The sequence below is a fragment of the Nicotiana sylvestris genome, chromosome 7 (genome assembly GCF_000393655.2).
Source record: "Nicotiana sylvestris chromosome 7, ASM39365v2, whole genome shotgun sequence".
NCBI lineage: Eukaryota > Viridiplantae > Streptophyta > Magnoliopsida > Solanales > Solanaceae > Nicotiana > Nicotiana sylvestris.
Window position 1 is genome coordinate 83,504,888 of NC_091063.1, and position 21,799 is coordinate 83,526,686.

The 21,799-nt window shown below is 40.8% G+C and overlaps 1 long non-coding RNA gene across 1 annotated transcript; it reads right to left on the bottom strand.

Moving 5' to 3' along the window:
* Positions 1-1,882: 1,882 nt before the first annotated feature.
* Positions 1,883-2,550, bottom strand: LOC104249577 (uncharacterized). Its single transcript, XR_011400925.1, has 2 exons — positions 2,262-2,550; positions 1,883-2,175 (listed from the first exon to the last, which is right to left on the bottom strand). It is a non-coding gene; the product is annotated as an uncharacterized lncRNA (long non-coding RNA).
* Between the last annotated feature and the right edge of the window lie 19,249 nt (positions 2,551-21,799).

Consider the following 21,799-nt stretch of genomic DNA (forward strand, 5'->3'; position numbering starts at 1 on the left):
CAAATTAGGATTTAGAGCTTATGGGTTCGAGGTTCTAATTCTTTTAAGTTATTGGGTTCTAAATTAATAATTTTTACATAATTAATAAATTTCTTAAGACAAATACATGATCTGGATCAAATTTCAATAAATTTATGACACTGTCGATCTCAATCTGGCATACAGCAGCTATACACCATTCCCTTTGTAGAAATGTTGAAAAAGACAGACAATGGATACAAAGACTAAAACTAACTCTAATACATAATGCAGGGATCTCCACAACCTAGTTGTGAATCCTTCAGTCACCCACCTTCGCACAAAACAAGTCGGATAGACTTCGTTTCATGCCACATTCTGTTGAAAACAATCCATCAAACGGCAAAAGGAAAAATGAAAATTAGGCTGACGCATACACACATGTAAAGGTAGTCCTCACCTGCCAAATCGTGAATATGAGGCTCAGACCAATGCAAGTATGTAACCAAGGAGGGCTAATAAAGCAATCTGCTCCAGAGAGCAATCCTGATTTAGCAAAAAGTTTTCTAGAGGTGCATACCGAAACACCACAGGCAAATATAAAAGAAAATAATAAACTACAAAAGATTAAGAAGTGTGCCAACACGAATTTTCTCATGCTAGCTAAGTTCTCCCTCTCTTTTAAAGATGAAACAATAGTTGAATCTTTAGGACTGCCTGTCCCTTGAGCATGACATCATCTTCAACAAGGATGAGCACTTGCTTCAATATCCGACCTACACTAAAAGTGTTAGCATCAAGAGCTTAAAAGCAAGTCATTGCCTGCAATACGCCCTCGTTAAGAAGCATTCCCGCTTCTCAATTAACCGACTCCCTGCAAACAGGGGCGTATCTAGAATAGAAACTTCGAGTTCATCTGAACCCATAGTATTGGCTCAAACCCTGTATATTTATCAAAAAACTCAATAAATAAGTACAAATAATAGGTTTTGAACCCAGTAAATTAGATGGGATGTAGTAGAATTTCGAATATGAATCCATAAAGTTCAAATCTTGGATCCGCCTCTACCTGCAAAAGCATCTGTTTCTACTCGTGAAGATGAGTTACTATGCAGATGGAGAATATTTAGCTGTTCTGGTTCAGATTTATTGCTTCTTTGAATATTTACAACTGCCTTCATAAAATTTAACTAGTCTTACACTGCTAAGCTCTGTGTCAAAAGTATTTTTTTTTTTCCTCTGAGATGTATCGTAAATATGCTAATCTTTTAGTATTCTTCCATAATAAGTCTAAATATAAGTGCTCTCATGAACATCATTCTTGTCATTGTTGCTATTCTCTTTTAGCATTTTTACCAGATGAAACGTAATAAAAGAAACTTTCACAAGAATGGTTTGCTTCTTGGAAAATAAATGTTCAAGTGCTAAAATGTTCTTTTTGGGGTACTTTTCCATTTTCCTCCCTTATATCAATTCCAAGTGGAAAAACAAACATGACAGCGTTATTAATTAAACAGGAAAGTTTTCTAGTTCAAAAGTTAAAGCTTAGGGCAATACACTGATGAAACAAACTGAGTGATTCAGCTTCAAGAAGCTAAAGAAGGATGTGATAGTAAGAATAAATCAAAAGACCAGCCCCATCATGATCCTATATTACTGGTATAACTCTCGTGAAGCTGCTTAATAGGACTCCGCCTCGTTCCCATCCTATCCGCCTCGTTTTAAAAAAGCAGAGACAGAACAAGTCAAAAGAAGAAAATGAAACTCCAGTATACTTCAATGAACAACTGGTGCAATGAAGAATGTGAAGAGCATATGATAAACTTTATTCACAAATACAAGAGAAAAATTTGCATAATCAAATCATCAACTATTACCACGTCAACAAGAGACTTAATTCATAGCAAAACAAGCAATTATAGAGTGACGAAGTAACCACATACTGATATTATTGACAATAAAATTTTCAACAAAGTTAACATATAGAAAAAAGAAATGCTACTATTTTCTTAACATGTCCAAAAAAATATAAATCCAGAAAAGGGTCCTGAAATAAAAGATAAAGTAGTTAAATCTTGTACTTGGCTACCTCTCCTTCATTGGGGAAAAATCCCATGAGCCTGCCAGCAGAATTCTGGTAAGCGTACATGAAACCACCCATTACCCCAATTAAACCTCCTGTCACCATTGACGGTCCCCTAATCCTTGGTTTTATTCCTGGCCATATTCAAAAAAGAATTATCATTAACAAAGCTCAGTCGATAGATTGATTAATAAGAAATAAAAGAGAGATAGGAGTATACTGGAGAGGTAGCCGACGGTGACGGAAATGCCGGAGATGGTGGTGAGACGGAGGTAATCGAGGGTGTTGAAATTGGCACGGTCTTAGTAAAAGGTGGGTTTCGATCTATAACCGGGTATTCGGGCTTTGTCGATGCTGTTATGTCTGTGTTCATCTTCCTTCTTCTTTCCTCTTAGCTGCTGCTCTTTCTAGTCACTCTCGGGACACTGACCTGGTTTTTAATCGGAAAATGCAATTTCACATTGATTAGAGGCGCGTGGATCCATCATTCACAACTCGTCAAAATAGCCATTTTTAGAGGTTATTAAAAAATCAAAGTTATTCAAAAATAGCCACTACACATGTGTAGATAAAAGCACAACAACAACAAATACAGTATGATCCCAACAGATAGGTTTTGGGGTGGGTAGTCTGTACGCAGACCTTACCCCTACCTAATGCAAATAGAGAGGTTGTTTCCAGTAAACCTTCGGTTCAGGAAGGGCAAGAATAAGAAGAGGAATGCAAGGAAGGAAGAAAGAAGGAAGAGAAAAGAAAAAAGGAGAGATAAAGGATAAGTAGTAACAAATAATAGCAACGGAAAATACAATACTGAGGCGAACAAAACCACATAATGTTATAAAAATCTAAGAATATGAAGGAACATGCATGTTACTAAGATTATCGGTGAACAACTAAAAACTACCCATTAACATTCTACCTTAATCCCCGATCTCCACACCCTCCTATCATGGTCATGTCTTCAGTGAGCTGAAGCAGCGTCATGTCCTGTCTAATCACCTCTCCCCAGTACTTCTTAGGCCTACCTCGACCTCTTCTCAAACTCCCCATGGCCAACCTCTCACACATCCTGACAGGAGCATCAATGCTTCTTCTCTTAACATGTCCGAACGATCTCAGCCTCGACTCTCGCATTTTGCCCTCCATGGAGGCTACTCCCACATCTCTGCTACGTTCATCTTCTGTACATGGGAGTTCTTGACTGACCAACACTCAACCCCATACAGCATAGCCGGTCGAACCACCACTCGATAAAACTTACCCTTAAGTCTTAGCGGCACATTCTTATTACATAAAACACTGGAAGCGAGCCTCCACTTCATCCATCCTGCTCCGATGTAATGTACAACATCTTCGTTAATCTCCCCGCTACCCTAGATAATAGACCCGAGATACTTAAAACTCGCTCTTTTGGGGATAACTTCAGCATCAAGCTTAACCTCTACGTCTGCATCATGGGTCCCATCACTGAATTTGCACTCCAAGTATTCTGTCTTAGTTCTACTCAGTTTGAAACCTTTAGACTCCAAAGTCTATCTCCAAACCTCTAACCTCGTGTTAACTCCACTTCGCGTCTCGTCAATTAACACTATATCATCGATAAATAGCATGCACCAAGGCACCTCCCCTTGGATATGTCGCGAGAGTACATCCATCGCCTGGGCTAAGAGCCGATCCCTGGTGCAACCTTATCTCCACAGGGAAATGCTCTGATTCACCACTCATAGTCCTCACCTGAGTCTTAACATCATCATACATATCTTTAATCACTCTAATGTATGCTACCGGAACACTGCTAACCTCCAAACACCTCCACAAGACCTCCCTCGGGACTTTATCATACGCTTTCTCAAGGTCAATAAACACCATATGTAAATCCTTCTTCCTTTTCCTGTACTGCTCCACTAATCTCCTTACCAGATGAATCACTTCCGTAGTCGAACGCCCAGGCATGAATCCAAATTGATTCTCGTAAATAGACACGCGCCTTCTCATCCTAGCCTCCACCACCCTCTCTCAAACTTTCATAGTGTGACTCAACAACTTGATACCCTTATAATTGTTGCAATTTTGGATATCACCCTTGTTCTTGTAAAGTGAAACCATCGTACTTGAAATACAGAAAGTTCAAGTATAATATGTTGGATTATGAAACTCCTACGTATAAACTTTCAGCATATTATATTAGAATTCCATCACGTTATAAATTTCAAAACATTATGCTGGAATCTCATACATCAAAAATTCAAACTCCATGTTGGAATTTTCCCGGAATTTTAAGAGTTGTTTTGTTCAAATTTTATTTTGGCGTAATGGATTCCTGGCCACTTAAACTTGTAGGGCTTTTGAAAGCCGATACATGAACTTTGGATTTTCCCATTTGAACACCTCTACTTGAGAAAATGTCTACTAATAAACACTTGTCATGGTGCGTGTTGTTCAATCGCTACTGACATGGATTTAATTTAATATTTTATATAGCCACGTCTTTCATTCATTCACATTTGTGGCCACCTGTATGTTCAAGGTCCCATTTTTATTTTTTTTATTATTTTTTGTCAAATTAATTTTTCATGCATATAACCCTTGTACCCCAAGAACTGCTTCCTCCTTCCCTGTTGCAAGATCGTTTAAAGAGACAGTACGTGTGTGTAATTCATCGCGCAAACGAAAGCCATAAAACCACCTCTCGAGCTTCCACCATTGTACACGTACTTGCCTTTGTGAAATATTACATTTGCTTAGGACTTCCACTCCCTCGGAACCCGCCAAAAAAATATTCCTGAATTGGAAAATGACCTGAAAACCTTCAAATTTATCGATTAAATATCTCATGCGATTGTTTTTTTCTCTCCTACCTAATACCTTTCACTTCCACTGTTTTATCATCTTCTCACCTACAAAATAAGAACCATATGCAAAACCTTCAAGTCCAACCTTTTATCACCAAAAATCATAGAGAAAAAATCACAAACTTAGAGACAAAAATCACCACCCCCAAATATCAGTGAGAAAAATTAGGAAGCGGCGAATAACTTTTACTATGATTGAAATCTGACACGATGTTTTCTAGCAAATCAGCAAAAAAATTTAACAAATCAAAAAGCAACGAACACTCTTGCTTTTCAATTTCTTATTAACCATTCTTACTCCAAAAATTTGTCTCAATCTCTTTCATCTTCCTTGATTCGATGAATTTATTTTATGATAATGGATGTTGACTTTTCTCTAATATAGAGTTTTTGAGTGTGATTAATGGTTAAAAATTGAAGAATAGTGAGATATGTGGGTTGAATATGGAGCTTTTGAGTTTGATTTATTAAAATTTTGGTTATGGCTTTAATTAAGAATAAAAGGTAAAAGACGGGAAAGGAAGAAGATAAATGGAGGGGGTGGCTTTTCTCTAAATCTGACCCGATGAATTTTTCTATTTTTTAAAATTAATTATTTATCTTTTTAAAAAAAATTATTTATCATATTCACGCGCTTATTACCTATGATTAACACGCAATTGCCCATGTCACCCCTCCTTTTTCCGCCCCCGCGATGGGTGAAGGAGTTTTTCCAATTAAAGGACAATCGAAACGGGATTTGTTTATTTATTTCAGAGTCGCCACTTGGGAGATTTAGGGTGTCCCAAGTCACCAATTTAATCCCGAATCGAGGAAAAGAATGACTCTGTATTACAGTCCGCGAACCAGAAATCCGGATAAGGAATTCTGTTAACCCGGGAGAAGGTGTTAGGCATTCCCGAGTTCCGTGGTTCTAGCACGGTCGCTCAACTGTTATATTCGGCTTGATTATCTGATTTTATACAAATATGAACTTATGTGCAAATTTTAACTCTTTACCGCTTTCATTATTATTATTATTATTATTATTATTATTATTATTTTACATGGAATTGCAACGTTGTGAAAATGTATCTTGAACCGCGTCACAATCGATGTACCTGTGGTCGTCGACACACTTTGACTCCGTTGAGATTTGGATTTGGGTCACATAAATGTGCACCCGAGTTTAAGAAAATTAAATTATTAAAGGCGCGCCTAAAGCGACTAGCGTATCATTTACTTTGGGTAGGGCCGTGAAATTTTGCTAAACGGTCCATCCCGAAGTCTAAGCAATTTTAAAGCAAATATTTACTGAGGGCCCCACAATTTTGTATTTTTATTTGGCGAGGCTCATCTCATTCTTATTTTTTAAAAGGAATTTGCAACGTCATGGGCATGCATCTCGAACCACGTCACAATCAATGTACCCGTGATTAGAGACATATTTCGACTCCGCTGAGATTTGGATTTGGGTCGCATAAATGCGCACCCGAATTTTAAGAAAGTAAGATTAATTAAGATGCGTCCTAAGGAACTAGCGTGTTGTTATTTTGGGTAAGGCCGTGGAGTTCGCTAAGCGGCCTATCCCGAGTTCTAAGTAATCAATACATACATTTTGTGAGGGCCCCGCAATCTATGCATTTTATTTGGCAAGGCTCGTCTCATTTTTATTTAAACGGTCGTCCTATAGTGGCTATGTTTTCTATTGAGTTTGTCTCTAATAATGAAAGAAGAAGAACGGTCCAATTTTATTTACATGCTTACAAGTTAGTTATAGTCGAGTTCCGAATATGATTTGCAACATCCGAACATGAACGCGTATATGGGCAGTCATTTAGATATTACGGGCCTAGGCCCCATGTGCATAACGTGAAACTCGGCCTGGGCCTTCCTTATTCCAATTGGGCCTATTTAACTTATTTGGTATATATTTGATATTTATAAGGGGGGGGGGGACTGAAATATAAAGTGCTGCTTGTCTTAATCAAGCCATATTCCTACCAACTTAAAAAAATATGCCATTTGTTTAAGGAAGTAACTTATTGGGTACCTAACATGCTTCTTGACAAATAATAATGAACTAATAGAACATAGCTACTACAACATTAGTCCCTTTTAATTATAAGCAACACGTAGAGTTTTCAACTAAATGATATGTGTAAAGGTTCAGTTACATCACAGCTGACTACATAGTTATATTAAAGAAAGTAAATTATCATGCAGACAACCAATTTTCAGTACATTTCTAAAGCTAATTCGAAATAACTTCAACTCTTCCAATTTTCTTTGTATTCATGCTTCAAATTTCAGCTTACATTGACAGTGTATCAGTCGTGTACCTGGTATAGGAAAACAAAAGAAGAAGAGGAATGATCAGTGGAAGCAGTAGCATACACAGCAACAACAGCAACAAAAAAAACAGCAACACAACCCCAGCAGTCAGATTTTTTGTTACTAACAGCAGGCCCAGCAAAGCAAAATCCAATAGTACCCAGTGGGAGAAACCAACAACAGATTTAAACCAAACAGAAGTCCAGTGAACTTTCAGAAAACCCAAAACACCCAACTGAAACATTGTTGTACTAACAGAGAAACCAGGAAAACTAAACTAAAACCCAGCAGTGTCCCAACAAATACAGGCTAAGCAGAGAAGGAAACAGATGCATAAAAGCAGTAGCTTCTGATTGTTATGTTCAAAAATCCAGCATACTCTTAACTCTCTATTACTCTGAATTTAGGCTGACCTATTCAAGGTTTGAAAGTCCAGCCTTGTTTTTGCTTTTTCTTTTTTATCTCTCAACACTCAAAAATGTCCAGCCCTCAACTTAACTGTCCAGCCAAACTCTCCAGCCCCTTTCTTAGCCAAAAATAGCTCTATTTATAACCTGACAGAGACCCCTAAGGTCTGCCTAGAACTTCACAGCCTCTAGGTCTGCCCATACCCCTCAATTCCCATGCCTAAGTGCCTTTTCTTGATGCCCACTATATTGTTCCCCATGCTTGTCCTATTTGTTTTAATCAAGAGTCATGGGTGTATTATAATATTCACTTAATTCCCATGCTTGTTGTTTTGTTCCCCATTGCCATTAAAATAAGTTTAATAAATGACCCCTAGGCAGTCCTCAGCTTTACAGCCTGTTAACATGTTACTAAACTCCCAAAATTACCCTTAAACTTTGCATATTACTGTATTACCCTAACTCTTAATAGTCAGTATATAAACCCCTCTAAATTCAACTAGTCACTGACTATTAGCTAATCAGCTTAAGCCTAGCACTGATTCCTGTTAGGTTTCTACAGCTATATCCAATTCCTAAACTAAGTTCAACTCAAAAATCAGATCACAAACAGGGGTGCTAATCAAATGGTATGAGTTGTTCATATTGGGAGCCAATCCTGACCAACTCCGAGCCAACAAATGCAAAAGACAACAGCCAATAGGCTAAGCTCGAAGCAGTGATGAATAATGAACAGGCTTCTATTAAAATCATGATGTTACTGAATGAATGAATAGTCTAATTCACAGACAAAACTGAACATATTCCAAAGGTTCATTATAAGTTAGCATACAAATTTTGATGAACTACTGTCCTGGCAAACATACATGGAGGGTGTTAATGAGCTACTGTCCTGTTTTCCTCTAATTGCAAACAAATTAATTGACGACACTTATTTAAACGACTATACAAGCTATAATATACAACATGCAATCAATAAAACACCAAAACAAACTAAACACTATCTCAGGGTTCACAGAATTGACAGAAAATCAGAAACAAACCAAACTAAACATGAAAAACAGATAGAATTTATAGGAGAACAAAAGAAAGGACAAAACATTACCTCAGGGATTTGAAATCAAAACTGACCCAAGCTCGAACTCAGACTCGACCATTTTTGGGGTCGAATGGACTTTAATTGAAGTGTTCTCAACTGAGAACACCTCGGTTAAAGTCTATTAGACCCTGATCCTTTTGTTGATTTGGACAGACCCCCATAGATCTGAGTTCTAGGGTTCTTGGGGATCGAATTAGGGCTCGAGCCTTTCTGGTAAGATTCGAATGGAACCAAGGTCATTCAGGGGGTGAGGAAGGTTAACAGGTGTTATGGTATGAGTTTGGGGTCAGTGGGTGTAGATCTGGTTTTTGCTCGAATCTTCGATTGAAGATTCGAGAAGTTGCAGGGTGATTCGAGGTAAATGGTTAACGGATTTGTGCTCAGGGTGGTTGGGTGCATCAGGGGTGTTATTTTGGTAGTCATCGGAGTCGTGGTGGTCGGGTTTATGGTGGGGGAATCCTAAGGCGGCTAGGGTTTGAGAGGGGGGTTCTGGGGACGAAGATGAATAGTGGGCGAAGGGGGGTTGGTTTGGGGCGTGGGGTGACAGATTGGGCATTATATACGGGATGAGTGGTTTAATCCTGGCCGCTGGATTAATCAAGATCGATGGCCAGGATTAGGGGAGCTTAACAACACGGCGTCGTTTGGTTAAGTAGGGGGGTCGGTTCGAACCAGGCAACGGGTCGGGTTCAGGGAACGGGTAAGGGAGATGAGACCCTGGCCGTTGGATTGATTTAATCCAACGGTTACGATTAGAAGGAACCAAAACGACGCCGTTTGAGGCGTCTGGAAGCTTGACCAAATTGGACCGGGTATGGGGTTGCTTTGGGCCTGGATTTGGGTCCACCTAGGGTGGCCCAATCCCGATTTCCTTCATTTTTCACCCATTTTCCTTCTTTTCTTTTAATTATCAAAATTAACCAAAAATCAAATAAATTATCAAAATAAAATTACACACATATTATTTAACACATATAATAATTAACACACAATATTAAAAAAAAATCACACAATGACAAGAAACACACGTGCATATTTTTTGTGATTTTCTTTTAACCAAATTATGGTTCATTAATTCGTAAACGCACCACTAATTCCTAAATGCATGCAACATGTATTTTTTGTATTTTTAACTATAGCAAGGCGAGCATTTACGGATAGACAATTATGAAAATGTCACGCAAATTCTCAAAATTGTACCCGAAGGTAACTTGTTTTTTTTATTTATTTCTTTTGGAGATGTTTCCATGAAGCAAAAATCACATGCTCACAGCTGCCCCTCTTTGACCGAAAACACAAAGAGCTTTCGTGCAAAGATAAAGTGAGCGGATACGAGCGATTTTTGCCCTGTTGGAGTACTCCGTGTGAAACATTTTTTTTTAGAAGAAGATTTAACCGAACCTTTGCTTCAAAGGTTTCCTACATATCCCTGGCTAAAGGGGAATCAGGTTAATGTAGTTCGGGAAGTGTTGGTAGCTGGGACTACCATGGGACTGTGATTTGCTGTTACTGCTGCTGCATGCTGTTACTACTGCTTACCGATCTCCCTATTACATTGTGCTTAAAAGAAAAATCAAGAAGCTAGGCTAGATAACGGATTACAAGATCTCATCTATCCTCCATTTGTTCTTGACGCCTTGCTTTCTTGTCGGCTTGCGTCTATTCCAGTGCTTCTTTCTTTCGAGAACTGACGGGGATGGTACTGGCCTTTTGCTTCTCTGAATACCAATTCTCACTGTTTGGCTCTGTCCGCTGGGGATACGGCTTCCTTCATTAAGCTTTTTCTATGCTGGGAATAATTTGATGTTCAAAAGCCACTCTTCTCGGGATTTGTCTTATCTTCCTTTTGGCTCATGCGCTTGAGTTTGCGCTGTGATCTCTTGTTGCTACCTTCTGTTTTCTGGTGAGTTGCTGGTTTCAAGACCTGAAAATGCAAAGACTGAAAAATATTCCTCTTGTTATACAGGTGGACGCCTATTTAACTAAAACATGAAACTATTCCTCTTATTATACAGGTGGGCGCCTATTTAACTAAGACATAAAAATAGTCCTCTCATTATACAGGTGGACGCCTATCTATCTAAAGCATAAAAATATTCCTCTCATTATACAGGTGGACACCTAAAGCATAAAAGTATTCCTCTCATTATACAGGTGGGCGCCTATTTAACTAAGACATGAAAATATTCCTCTCATTATACAGGTGGGCGCCTATTTAACTAAGACATGAAAACATTCCTCTCATTATACAGGTCGGAGCCTATTTATCTAAAGCATGAAAATATTTCTCCTATTATACAGGTGAGCGCCTATTTACCTAAGACATGAAAATATTCCTCTCATTATACAGGTGGGCGCCTATTTAACTAAGACATGAAAATATTCCTCTCATTATACAGGTGGGCGCCTATTTATCTAAAGCATGAAAATATTCCTCTCATTATACAGGTGGGCGCCTATTTAACTAAGACATGAAAATATTCCTCTCATTATACAGGTGGGCGCCTATTTAACTAAGACATAAAAATATTCCTCTCATTATACAGGTGGGCGCCTATTTAACTAAGACATGAAAATATTCTTCTCATTATACAGGTGGGCGCCTATTTAACTAAGACATGAAAATATTCCTCTCATTATACAGGTGGGCGCCTATTTAACTAAGACATGAAAATATTCCTCTCATTATACAGGTGGGCGCCTATTTAACTAAGACATGAAAATATTCCTCTCATTATACAGGTGGGCGCCTATTTAACTAAGACATGAAAATATTCCTCTCATTATACAGGTGGGCGCCTATTTAACTAAGACATGAAAATATTCCTCTCATTATACAGGTGGGCGCCTATTTAACTAAGACATGAAAATATTCCTCTCATTATACAGGTGGGCGCCTATTTAACTAAGACATGAAAATATTCCTCTCATTATACAGGTGGACGCCTATTTAACTAAGACATGAAAATATTCCTCTCATTATACAGGTGGGCGCCTATTTATCTAAAGCATAAAAATATTTGAATTTATTTCCACGTTCCTCCGAGAAAATTTTTGACAACGGCAGAAAATTTTCTGCCCCGGTTTTGGTGACCTTCCTTGTGGCGTGTCTTTCTGCCATCATCAACCTTTATTTTCCTGTAGCAATCAAAGAAAATTTTGTTAGTTTTAACATGGTGAGTGGTCGTGTCCCTCCTGCTGGGGGATGATTTTTCCTTTCCCTTTCCCTTGCTCTGTGCTCCCAAAACTGGTTGGGGATAAAGTTGCTTGCTGGGGATTGTATTCCTGCCGGGGATAGTATTTCTGCCGGGGATGGTTTTCCATTTATCCCTTCCCCGCTCTTTTGTTTCAAAACATGCTGTGGGAGTCCTATTCAACTCCAAAAACTACTCCCTTAAAAGTTTATTTTCTCCCAGCACTGCAGGGCATAAAATGTTATCACCTGGGGATAACGTTATTGAGGATAGGACTGTTGGGGTTATCTTGCGGCGGATTAATTCTCTCTTCCTCCTTCCCCCTTTCTGTGGTGTCTGACCACCTCGGACCTTGGTCCGTGATCTATCGAAGTTCTGCTGGGGATCTTCTTGGAACTTGGTCCATAAGTCCCTCAACCGTCGTTTTCCGCTTTTCTTCATGTCCCCCTTAACTTTCTAGGCCCGTTTGTCATTTGGTTTTGCAACAAATGCCTTTCGTCTTATTGCCTTGGCTTTGGCCTGTCCCATTCGCATTTTGCTTTGTACCATTTTGGCCCCTGGTAGTAAACTCTAAAAAATCCTTCTCAAAACAAATTTCTGGAAAAAGTCTTTTTAGACAAAGAAATGAAAAAGATAGAAAAAGAGAAAAATCTTTCTGAACAAATGCTGGGGGAGAAGAAAAAGAAATAACTTATCTGGACGGTATGACTGGTCCCAACGATCATGTCGTGCATTACGAATTAATCGACCCAGTCTATTTGTATCAATCAATCTTCCTGATGGCCTCACTTGCTGGGGATAAGTAGGTGCCCACCTCTTCGCAAATGCAGAGCCTTTTTGCGAATCTATCTTGTCGCCTTATAGTTCCCTTCGAGGGGTTTTCACTAATAAGACTCTCTCCTTTCTCTCAGCTCCCGTCGCCTTATGGTGCTTGTGAAGGTTTTTACCGATAAGACTCTCTCATTTTATTTCTCTCATCTTTCGTCGGCTTATGGTGCCTATGAAGGTTTTCACCGATAAGACTCTCTCATTTTATTTTTCAGTGGGGGATTGGAGTGCTGCCGATATGACTCTCTCTTCCGGAGATTCTTTTCGGCTATCAATTCATTTCCAGTTTATGATCCTCTTCTATGCTGGGGATCAGTGTATTATTCTCGGCTTTCATTTGCCTGACTTGGCACCTCTCGGATATTGATCGGGAGGTCTTTTTTGGACATCGATGTTGATTTTGTGTAGGTTAAAAGAAAGGCTAGCGAAAATTCAAAAGTAACTTCGACGGGTGAAACGCTACAACTCTTGGAATCAACCTTTTTTGAAACTTCAAAAACATAACTCCTGCCCCAGTTTTCTTGCTTGGGGATTTTTATATTTACACTATGTGGATCTATGCACACTATGCACACTACGGTGCACTATGACCGAGCCGTGAGGCACCTACGTATCCTCTTTGAGGAATCAGGTCAAACGTAGTTCCCACGGTTCCTCTGTTTTTCTTATGACCTTTATCTTGTTTTCATTTTTCTTTTCTCTTTTTTTTTCATATATTTTTTCCATTAGTGATTCCAAAAGAGGGTTATGAAAGAATAAATAAGGCTCAAAGGGGGAAGCAAAGGTTAAAAGTGTTTGGATAGAAGAAAGAATTGCCTCCGTCATTTTATTATCCAATAAGTACCAAGTACAAACAAACAAACCAATAACTATCATAATCAAAGAAATTACGCATAATATCTTTTGACTGCATCAGAATTGATAGCCATGTCGACGCATCTTCCTTCGATATCTGTTAGACATAAAGCGCCGTTGGATAACACTCTGGTCACAACATAAGGCCCTTGCCAATTTGGGGCGAACTTGCCTTTTGCTTCGATCTGATGTGGGAGGATCCGTTCCAATACTTGCTGCCCTACTTCAAATTTTCTGGGGCGCACCTTCTTATTGTATGCCCTTGCCATTCTTTTCTGATACAACTGGCCATGACACACTGCTGCCAATCTTTTTTCATCTATTAAGTTCAACTGCTCCAGTCGAGCTTTGACCCATTCATCGTCGTCAATCTCGACTTCAGCGACAATTCAGAGGGATAGAATTTTGACCTCTACTGGTATTACTGCTTCAGTTCCGTATACCAACAAATAAGGAGTTGCACCTACGGAAGTCCGGACTGTCGTGCGATAACCCAACAAGGCAAAGGATAATTTGTCATGCCATTGTCTAGATCCTTCTACCATCTTCCTCAGTATCTTCTTGATGTTCTTATTGGCTGCTTCAACTGCTCCATTCGCCTTGGGACGATATGGGGTGGAATTGCAGTGTGTAATCTTAAACTGTTGGCATACCTCCCTCATCAAATTGCTATTAAGATTTGCACCATTATCCGTGATGATCACTTTTGGGACCCCAAATCTGCATATGATATGGGAGTGAACAAAATCCACCACTGCCTTCTTGGTTACCGACTTGAAAGTTTTAGCTTCCACCCACTTGGTGAAGTAGTCGATGGTCACCAGAATGAACCTATGGCCGTTGGTCGCTGCCGGCTCAATAGGCCCAATGACATCCATGCCCGATGCGACAAATGGCCATGGCGCTGACATTGTATGCAATTCTGTCGGCGGAGAATGAATCAGATCTCCGTGTATCTGACATTGATGGCATTTCCTCACGAAATTGATACAATCTTGCTCCATAGTGAGCCAATAGTACCCTGCTCGAAGAATCTTCTTTGCCTATACATATCCGCTCATATATGGCCCACAGACTCCAGCATGCACCTCTGCCATAACTGTCGTGGCTTGACCGACGTCTATACATCTTAGCAATCCCAAGTCTGGGGTTCTTCTGTAAAACACTCCTCCACTGAGGAAGAAACCATTTGACAAACGCCGGATGGCTCTTTTTTGGTCTCCGGTGGCCTGCTCTGGATATATCTTCATCTTGAGGTACTCCTTTATGTCATAAAACCATGGCTCGCCATCCACTTCCTCCTCTACCACGTTGCAATAAACATGCTGATCACGAACCTGAATGTGCAAGGGGTCAACATACATTTTGTCGGGGTGGTGTAACATTGATGCTAAGGTGGACAATGCATCAGCAACCTCATTATGAACTCTCGGGATGTGTCTGAATTCCACTGATCGAAATCGCTTGCTCAGATCGTGCAAACATTGTCGATATGGTATGAGTTTCAAATCCCGTGTTTCCCACTCACCCTGAATCTGATGCACCAGGAGGTCCGAGTCTCCCAAGACCAAAACGTCCTGGACATCCATGTCTACAGCTAGTCGCAGACCCAAAATGCATGCTTCATACTCGGCCATGTTGTTGGTACAATAGAAATGTAGCTGGGATGTAACAGGATAGTGACGTCCTATTTCTAAAATGAGTACCGCTCATATTCCAACCCCTTTCGCGATTGCGGCTCCATCAAAGAAAAGCTTCCAACTTAGTTCCTCGGGTAATTCCAGCTCACCTATATGCATTACTTCCTCGTCCAGAAAATACGTCCTCAAAGGCTCGTATTCTTCATCAACAGGATTCTCGGCCAAGTGATCGGTCAGCGCTTGGGCTTTCATGGCCGTCCTCGTCACATAGACGATATCAAACTCTGTGAGCAAAATTTGCCATTTTGCTAACCTCCCTGTAGGCATAGGTTTCTCGAAAATGTACTTTAATGGATCCAAACGGGATATGAGATAAGTAGTATATGAGGACAAATAGTACTTCAACTTCTGAGCCACCCAAGTTAGGGCGCAACATGTCCTCTCGAGTTGGGTATACTTGACCTCATATATTGTAAACTTCTTGCTAAGATAATAAATGGCCTGCTCCTTCCTTCCTGTAATTTCGTGTTGCCCCAACACGCAGCCAAACGAATTCTCTAGGACCGTCAGATAAAGAATTAATGGTCTTCCCGGCTCAGGTGGGACCAATACAGGTGGATTTGACAAATACCCTTTGATCTGGTCGAAGGCTTCTTGACACTCCGTCATCCAGTCTACCACATCATCTTTCTTCAGCAGCCGAAATATGGGTTCACAAGTCGCCGTGAGTTGAGCGATGAACCTGCTGATATAATTTAGTCTTCCCAATAGACTCATTACCTCCGTTTTGTTCTTTGGCAGTGGCAAATCTTGGATGGATTTGATCTTGGATGGGTCCAACTCAATACCCCGTCGACTGACGATGAATCCTAACAGCTTTCCTTATGGAACCCCGAAGGCGCATTTGGCCGGGTTGAGCTTAATATCATACCTTCGCAGTCTTTGAAAGAACTTCCTTAGGTCTGCTACATGGTCTTCCTGATGCCAAGACTTTATGATCACATCATCTATGTACACTTCAATTTCTTTGTGTATCATGTCATGAAACACAACAATCATTGCTCGCATGTACGTTGCCCTGACATTCTTCAATCCGAATGGCATTACCCGGTAGCAGTAAGTTCCCCATGGCATAATGAAAGCCGTCTTTTCCGCATCTTCTTCGTCTATTAAGATCTGATGATATCCTGCGTAGCAGTCCACAAAGGATCCGATCTTGCGCCCAGCGCAATTATCGATCAAGATATGGATGTTGGGCAATGGAATATTATCCTTAGGACTTTCCTTGTTGAGATTGCGGTAGTCGACACATACCCTGATATTCCCATCCTTCTTCACAACCAATCGGGATATCGAGTGACCCGAATAACTTTTGCCTGCAGCTGCTTGGTCACTTCTTCTTTGATCTTCACACTCATATCCGTCTTAAAATTCCTCAATTTTTGCTTGACCAGAGGGTATGCCGGGTCAGTGGGCAATTTGTGAACCACTAGATCGGTGTTTAATCCCGGCATATCATCATATGACCATGCAAAAACATCTTTGAACTCAATGAGGGTTTTGATTAATTCCTCCCTGATGTTTGGCTCAATGTGGATGCTGATTTTGGTTTCTCTAACGTTATCTACATCCCCTAGATTTACAGCTTCGGTGTCATTCAGATTAGGCTTGGGTTTCTCTTCGAATTGGCACAATTCTCGGTTTATTTATTCGAAGGCTTCATTTTCGTTATATTCAAACTCATCGTCATAACCGATCTCTGGTATAATTAAGTCGGAGTCAGATTGATTTATTAGACTAGGTCGAAGATCCGTTGTGCAAGTCATGTCATTAGAACCAGTAAAAAGAGAACTGTTCAGAAAGAGAAAAGAACAAAACAAAATTAAAATGAGACAAGAAAAGAGAATTTTATTAAAAATGCGGGATAACAGGGTTCACACTTTACAAAATAAAATGGGATTTGGATTACACCCTGGAATAATCCGAAAAACAAGAAAAAAAATCAAAGCCTACTACCAGGACTCTCCCCGGGTAGGAAGAGGAGTAACCGTCCAATTGTTGGTTTTGGCCTCAGGCCCCACAAAATGTATGTCTGCTCCGCTGGAACCCTCTCCAACTTCTATTACATGGACATCAGCGAACAGCCTTTCGAAGCTCTGATTCAAATCCCCGTCCATACCAATTAATGGTCCGAGAATTTTCGGGACAAGTGACCCCTTGGCACTTGCTCTAATAAAGGATCTGGAGAGATGCGGTATTGGTTTAGGAAGAAACCAAACTCTCCTCTTCATTTTCCGCGCTCGCTTTACATCTGTCGCAGTAGGTTTGAACCCCAATCCAAAGGTCTCTAAATTCTTGGGCAAGGAGACAGGTTGAACAATCCCTTGAAGCTCAGCCCCCAGGTCTTTTCCTGGCACAAATCCATTACCCAACATCTCTGAAACCATCATGACGGTTGCGGAATCTACCCCGGGGTGTGGAATGCTTTCACCCTCGGTAATCTTGTTTGCTGATATTGCATCAAAAATCTGGTAAATCCAGGGACCTTTGTCACCGTTGGTTTCTATGAAGGGCACAATGGCGCCTCCCATGGTGCACGCAGTGTCTTCCCCATGCAGCACGACATCTTGTCTGTCCCATTCGAACTTGACCATTTGATGCAAGGTGGATGTCACCGCTTTGGCCGCGTGGATCCACGGTCGTCCCAACAAAAGGTTATAAGATACTGCAGCATCCAATACCTGGAACTCCATGGTAAACTGGACCGGGCCGATGGTCAACTCGAGTATAATATCCCCCACGGTGTCTGTTCCACTTCTATCAAATCCTCGGACGCAAATGCTGTTCTTGTGGATTCTACCATAGTCGACCTTCAACTGGTTCAGGGTGGATAATGGACAAATATTGGCACTTGAGCCGTTATCCACCAACGCCCGAGTAACTGCCGAATCTTCACATTTGACAGTCAAGTAGAGAGCTTTATTATGTTCTGTGCCCTCCATTGGCAGATCATCATCAGAGAACGTTACCCTGTTTACCTCAAAAATTTTGTTGGCAATCATTTCAAGGTGGTTTACTGAAATTTCATTGGGCACATGAGCTTCATTCAGTATCTTCATCAGGGCCCGGCGATGTTCATCCGAATGGATTAGTAGTGATAACAACGAGATCTGGGCCGGTATTTTCTTCAATTGTTCGACCACAGAGTAATCCTGCACTTTCATCTTTTTCAAGAATTCCTCATCCTCTTCTTCTGACACGGGTTTCTTTGCTACTGCTGGGTTGGACCTTCTTAACTCCATTGGAGCAAAACATCATCCTGATCGAGTCAGTCCCTACGCCTCACAACTATCCTCCTCCACTTGCTTCCCCTTGTACATTACCACCGCCTTTTCGTACTTCCAAGGCACGGCCTTACTATCAATCACTGGCAATTGGACTACCGGCTTTATGGTGACCAGTTCCCTGTAAACCCTTTTCACAACAACTACGGGTGTGGATGATGTCCCTGATACTACCAATTTGGCTGGCTCTGGCTTCTTTGTTGCGGTGGACGGATTCTTCCCTAATATCACCACTAGCTTGACATCTTCCCCCTTCAACTGCACCCCTGCTTCCCCACCGGTTGATTCTTCTTTCGGAGCAGCCTGGATCATCATCACTGCCTGTGAGGGCTTCCTCGGCTCTCCTCCCTTGTACACCAACTCGATCATGTGAGCTGCGTGGGGTACTGGTAATGGGTTCTGGTTGATGTTGGGTGCCTCCGGCGCCTGGACCTCGATCTTGTTGGCATCAATAAGATCTTGTATTGCATGCCTCAACCTCCAACATTTTTCGGTATCATGCCCTAGCATTCCTGAGCAGTACTCATAGCTTATCGATCGGTCCAAATTTTGGGGTGGGGGGTTTGGCCCTCTAGGCTCGATAGGACTCACCAAACCTAGCTGCCTCAATTTGTGGAACACGGCGGTATAGGTCTCTCCCAACTCAGTAAAAGCTCTATGTCTCTGTAGCCTGTCATTTCTAGCAGCTTGACTTCCTCGAAAGCCCGCCCCAGGAGGGTTCCTGTAAGCCCTTGGTGGAGGATAGGCATTTTGGGGTGGAGGGTATGTGTTCTGTGGAGGGGCATATGCATTTTGGGGAGCCGGAGCGCGCCATTGCGGACAAACCGGAGGCTGAGTGTTGTAAGCACGTGATTTTTGCTTTACGAACAATCGCTCCAAAAGAAAATAAAAATAGTGACAAATGATTTCGCTGTACAATTGTTCGAGTTTTCGTGACATGTGTTGCTAGTCATTTGTGGGTCTGTCCATTTTTTTTATTTTTTATCCTTATCAAGCAAAATACAAAAAAAAGAAGTATGCATTTCTAGGTTGTAATTTAACCATTCAAGAAGTTTTATATATATGTGTGTGAACAATTGTGTTAAATATTGATTTGGGTGTTTCAAATTCATTTTTCTTTATTTTTAGTTGTATTTTAAAATTAGAAAACAAAATAAAAGAGTGCAAATCATTTAAGAAATCGGATCGGGCCTATTTTGTGTCAAATTTTGGAAGCCCAGAAGCAACCCAAGTCAGTCAGCCCAAGACCCATTCACCAGTTATCAAAAAGCCGTCCGTCCCAGCCGATCCAACGGTTCAGGACCTCTTTCAGCGACCCATGTTCAAACCCGACCCAAATAACCAGCCTGACCCAACCCCTCACTTAAACCAAACGACCCCGTTTAACTGCCAAACGACCCCGTCTCATTTCTCAGCATCAGATCCAAGCCGTTGAGATCATCTGATCTAACGGCTCAGATCCAATCCCATAGACCATATATAAACCTTCCCTTATACCCACGCCCCCTATACCAACACCCCACCCCTTCGTCCCCAAGTCGAACCCGGACCTCCCATTAGAAACCCTAGCCGCCCTCATCTCCCTCGCCATTAAAGCCGGCGGCACGAACGCCGGTGACCACCTCCTGAACACCCTAAGACCCCCTCACTCTCCTGAACATGGATCTGTTACCCTCTTGCCTCGAATCACCTTCCCTCGTCTCGAATCTTCGTTTGAAGATTTGAGTCGAACCCGGACCTATGCCAAACCACCCCATCTTCATACCAGACATTCCCCTGACCTTCCTCGTGACCAAACCAAGCTTGGTTTGGTCCGAATCTACCCACAACTCCTAAAAATCCAGATCTGGAAATCCAGAACTTGAAACACATGCACCTGGGGAACCCGGCCAGTTTTGACATGGGTTTGAGGTCTAATAGACCTTAATCAAGGTGTTCTCATGTGAGAACACCCTGATTAAAGTTTGTTCGGCCTCAAAAGTTCGAAGTTGAATCAGATTTGGGTCTGTTTGATTTAAACATTTTCGGTAAGTTTTCCTTTCTTTTGTGTTAATTTTGATTAAGTGGTCAGCATGTTTCGTTGTGTTTGTTTGTTATTTTTGTTATTTTTCATCCGGATTTCTTTCTTCTCTGTAAAGACCTTTTTATTTGGTCGATTGTGTTCTGTGTATGATTCTGAATGTACTCTGTGATAAACATGATCGTCGATTAGTTTAATCGTCAGATAAGTTAACTCATATAGGCCCCAGTAATTGAACAAAAATTGTCTGATGCCCTTTAGGTCCCTAAATGTATTGTTTATGTGAGCGATTGATTATTACCTGCTATAATTAGTATAGTCGACTCGATAAATGTCGTCGATTAGTTTTCTATAACTAATAAACCGAATGAGCTAATAATGTCGCATGACTAATTGAGCTTTGCCACTGACTGTATGACCCAGGATTGTTTGAAATGGGTCGTTTGCACTGTAAAACTGACTGAAAAGGGTTCAGTCTAGGCAGTCCTGAGCTCGAGCTTTCATCAGTGCAAAAAATGCCCTAATGCTGCAATAGGCAGGGGCAGTAATAATCAAGGTTGACAGGGGTATTCTGGGGTGTTAAAAAGAACAGAAATAATTAGTTTAAATGAGCTGACAAGTAGGGTACTAATTTGGGATTAAACTAATGCCAATGGGGAACAAGACATAAGAGCATGGGAATTTAAAATGAATACTAAAATAATGCCCATAACTCTTGATTAAACAAAGCCAGGCGTGAGGAACCAATGGCTGGCATCAAGAGATGCTCAAGCATGGGTTTAACAGAGTATGGGCAGGCTGCAAGTTGCAGAAAAAAGGCAGCTTAACTGCACTGGTTCATTTGGCTTATAAATAAGCCATTTGAGAACTTAAACAGAGAGGGTTTTGAGTCTTAGGCTGGACTCTTGGTCTTCAGAAAAAGAGAAAACAAAGTGGGATTTTTGTCTTAAGGTTAAATTTTTGAGTCTTGAGAGATCCTGAGGGTAAGAAAACTGAAAAAGGAAAAAACAAAAATAAATTTCAGAACATTGTGAATGAGCATTGTCTAGGAGAAACTGTGTAAGAGTCCAGTTTGATCAGTTTGTCTTTGTGGTTTTGTTTTGTCATTGGCCAAGCTTCTTTGTGATCATTGGATTTCTGTTGCTGTTACATTCGACATTCTGGGCTGTTGTTTCCTACTTTGTTTTTCCGGGATTACTGGTTTGG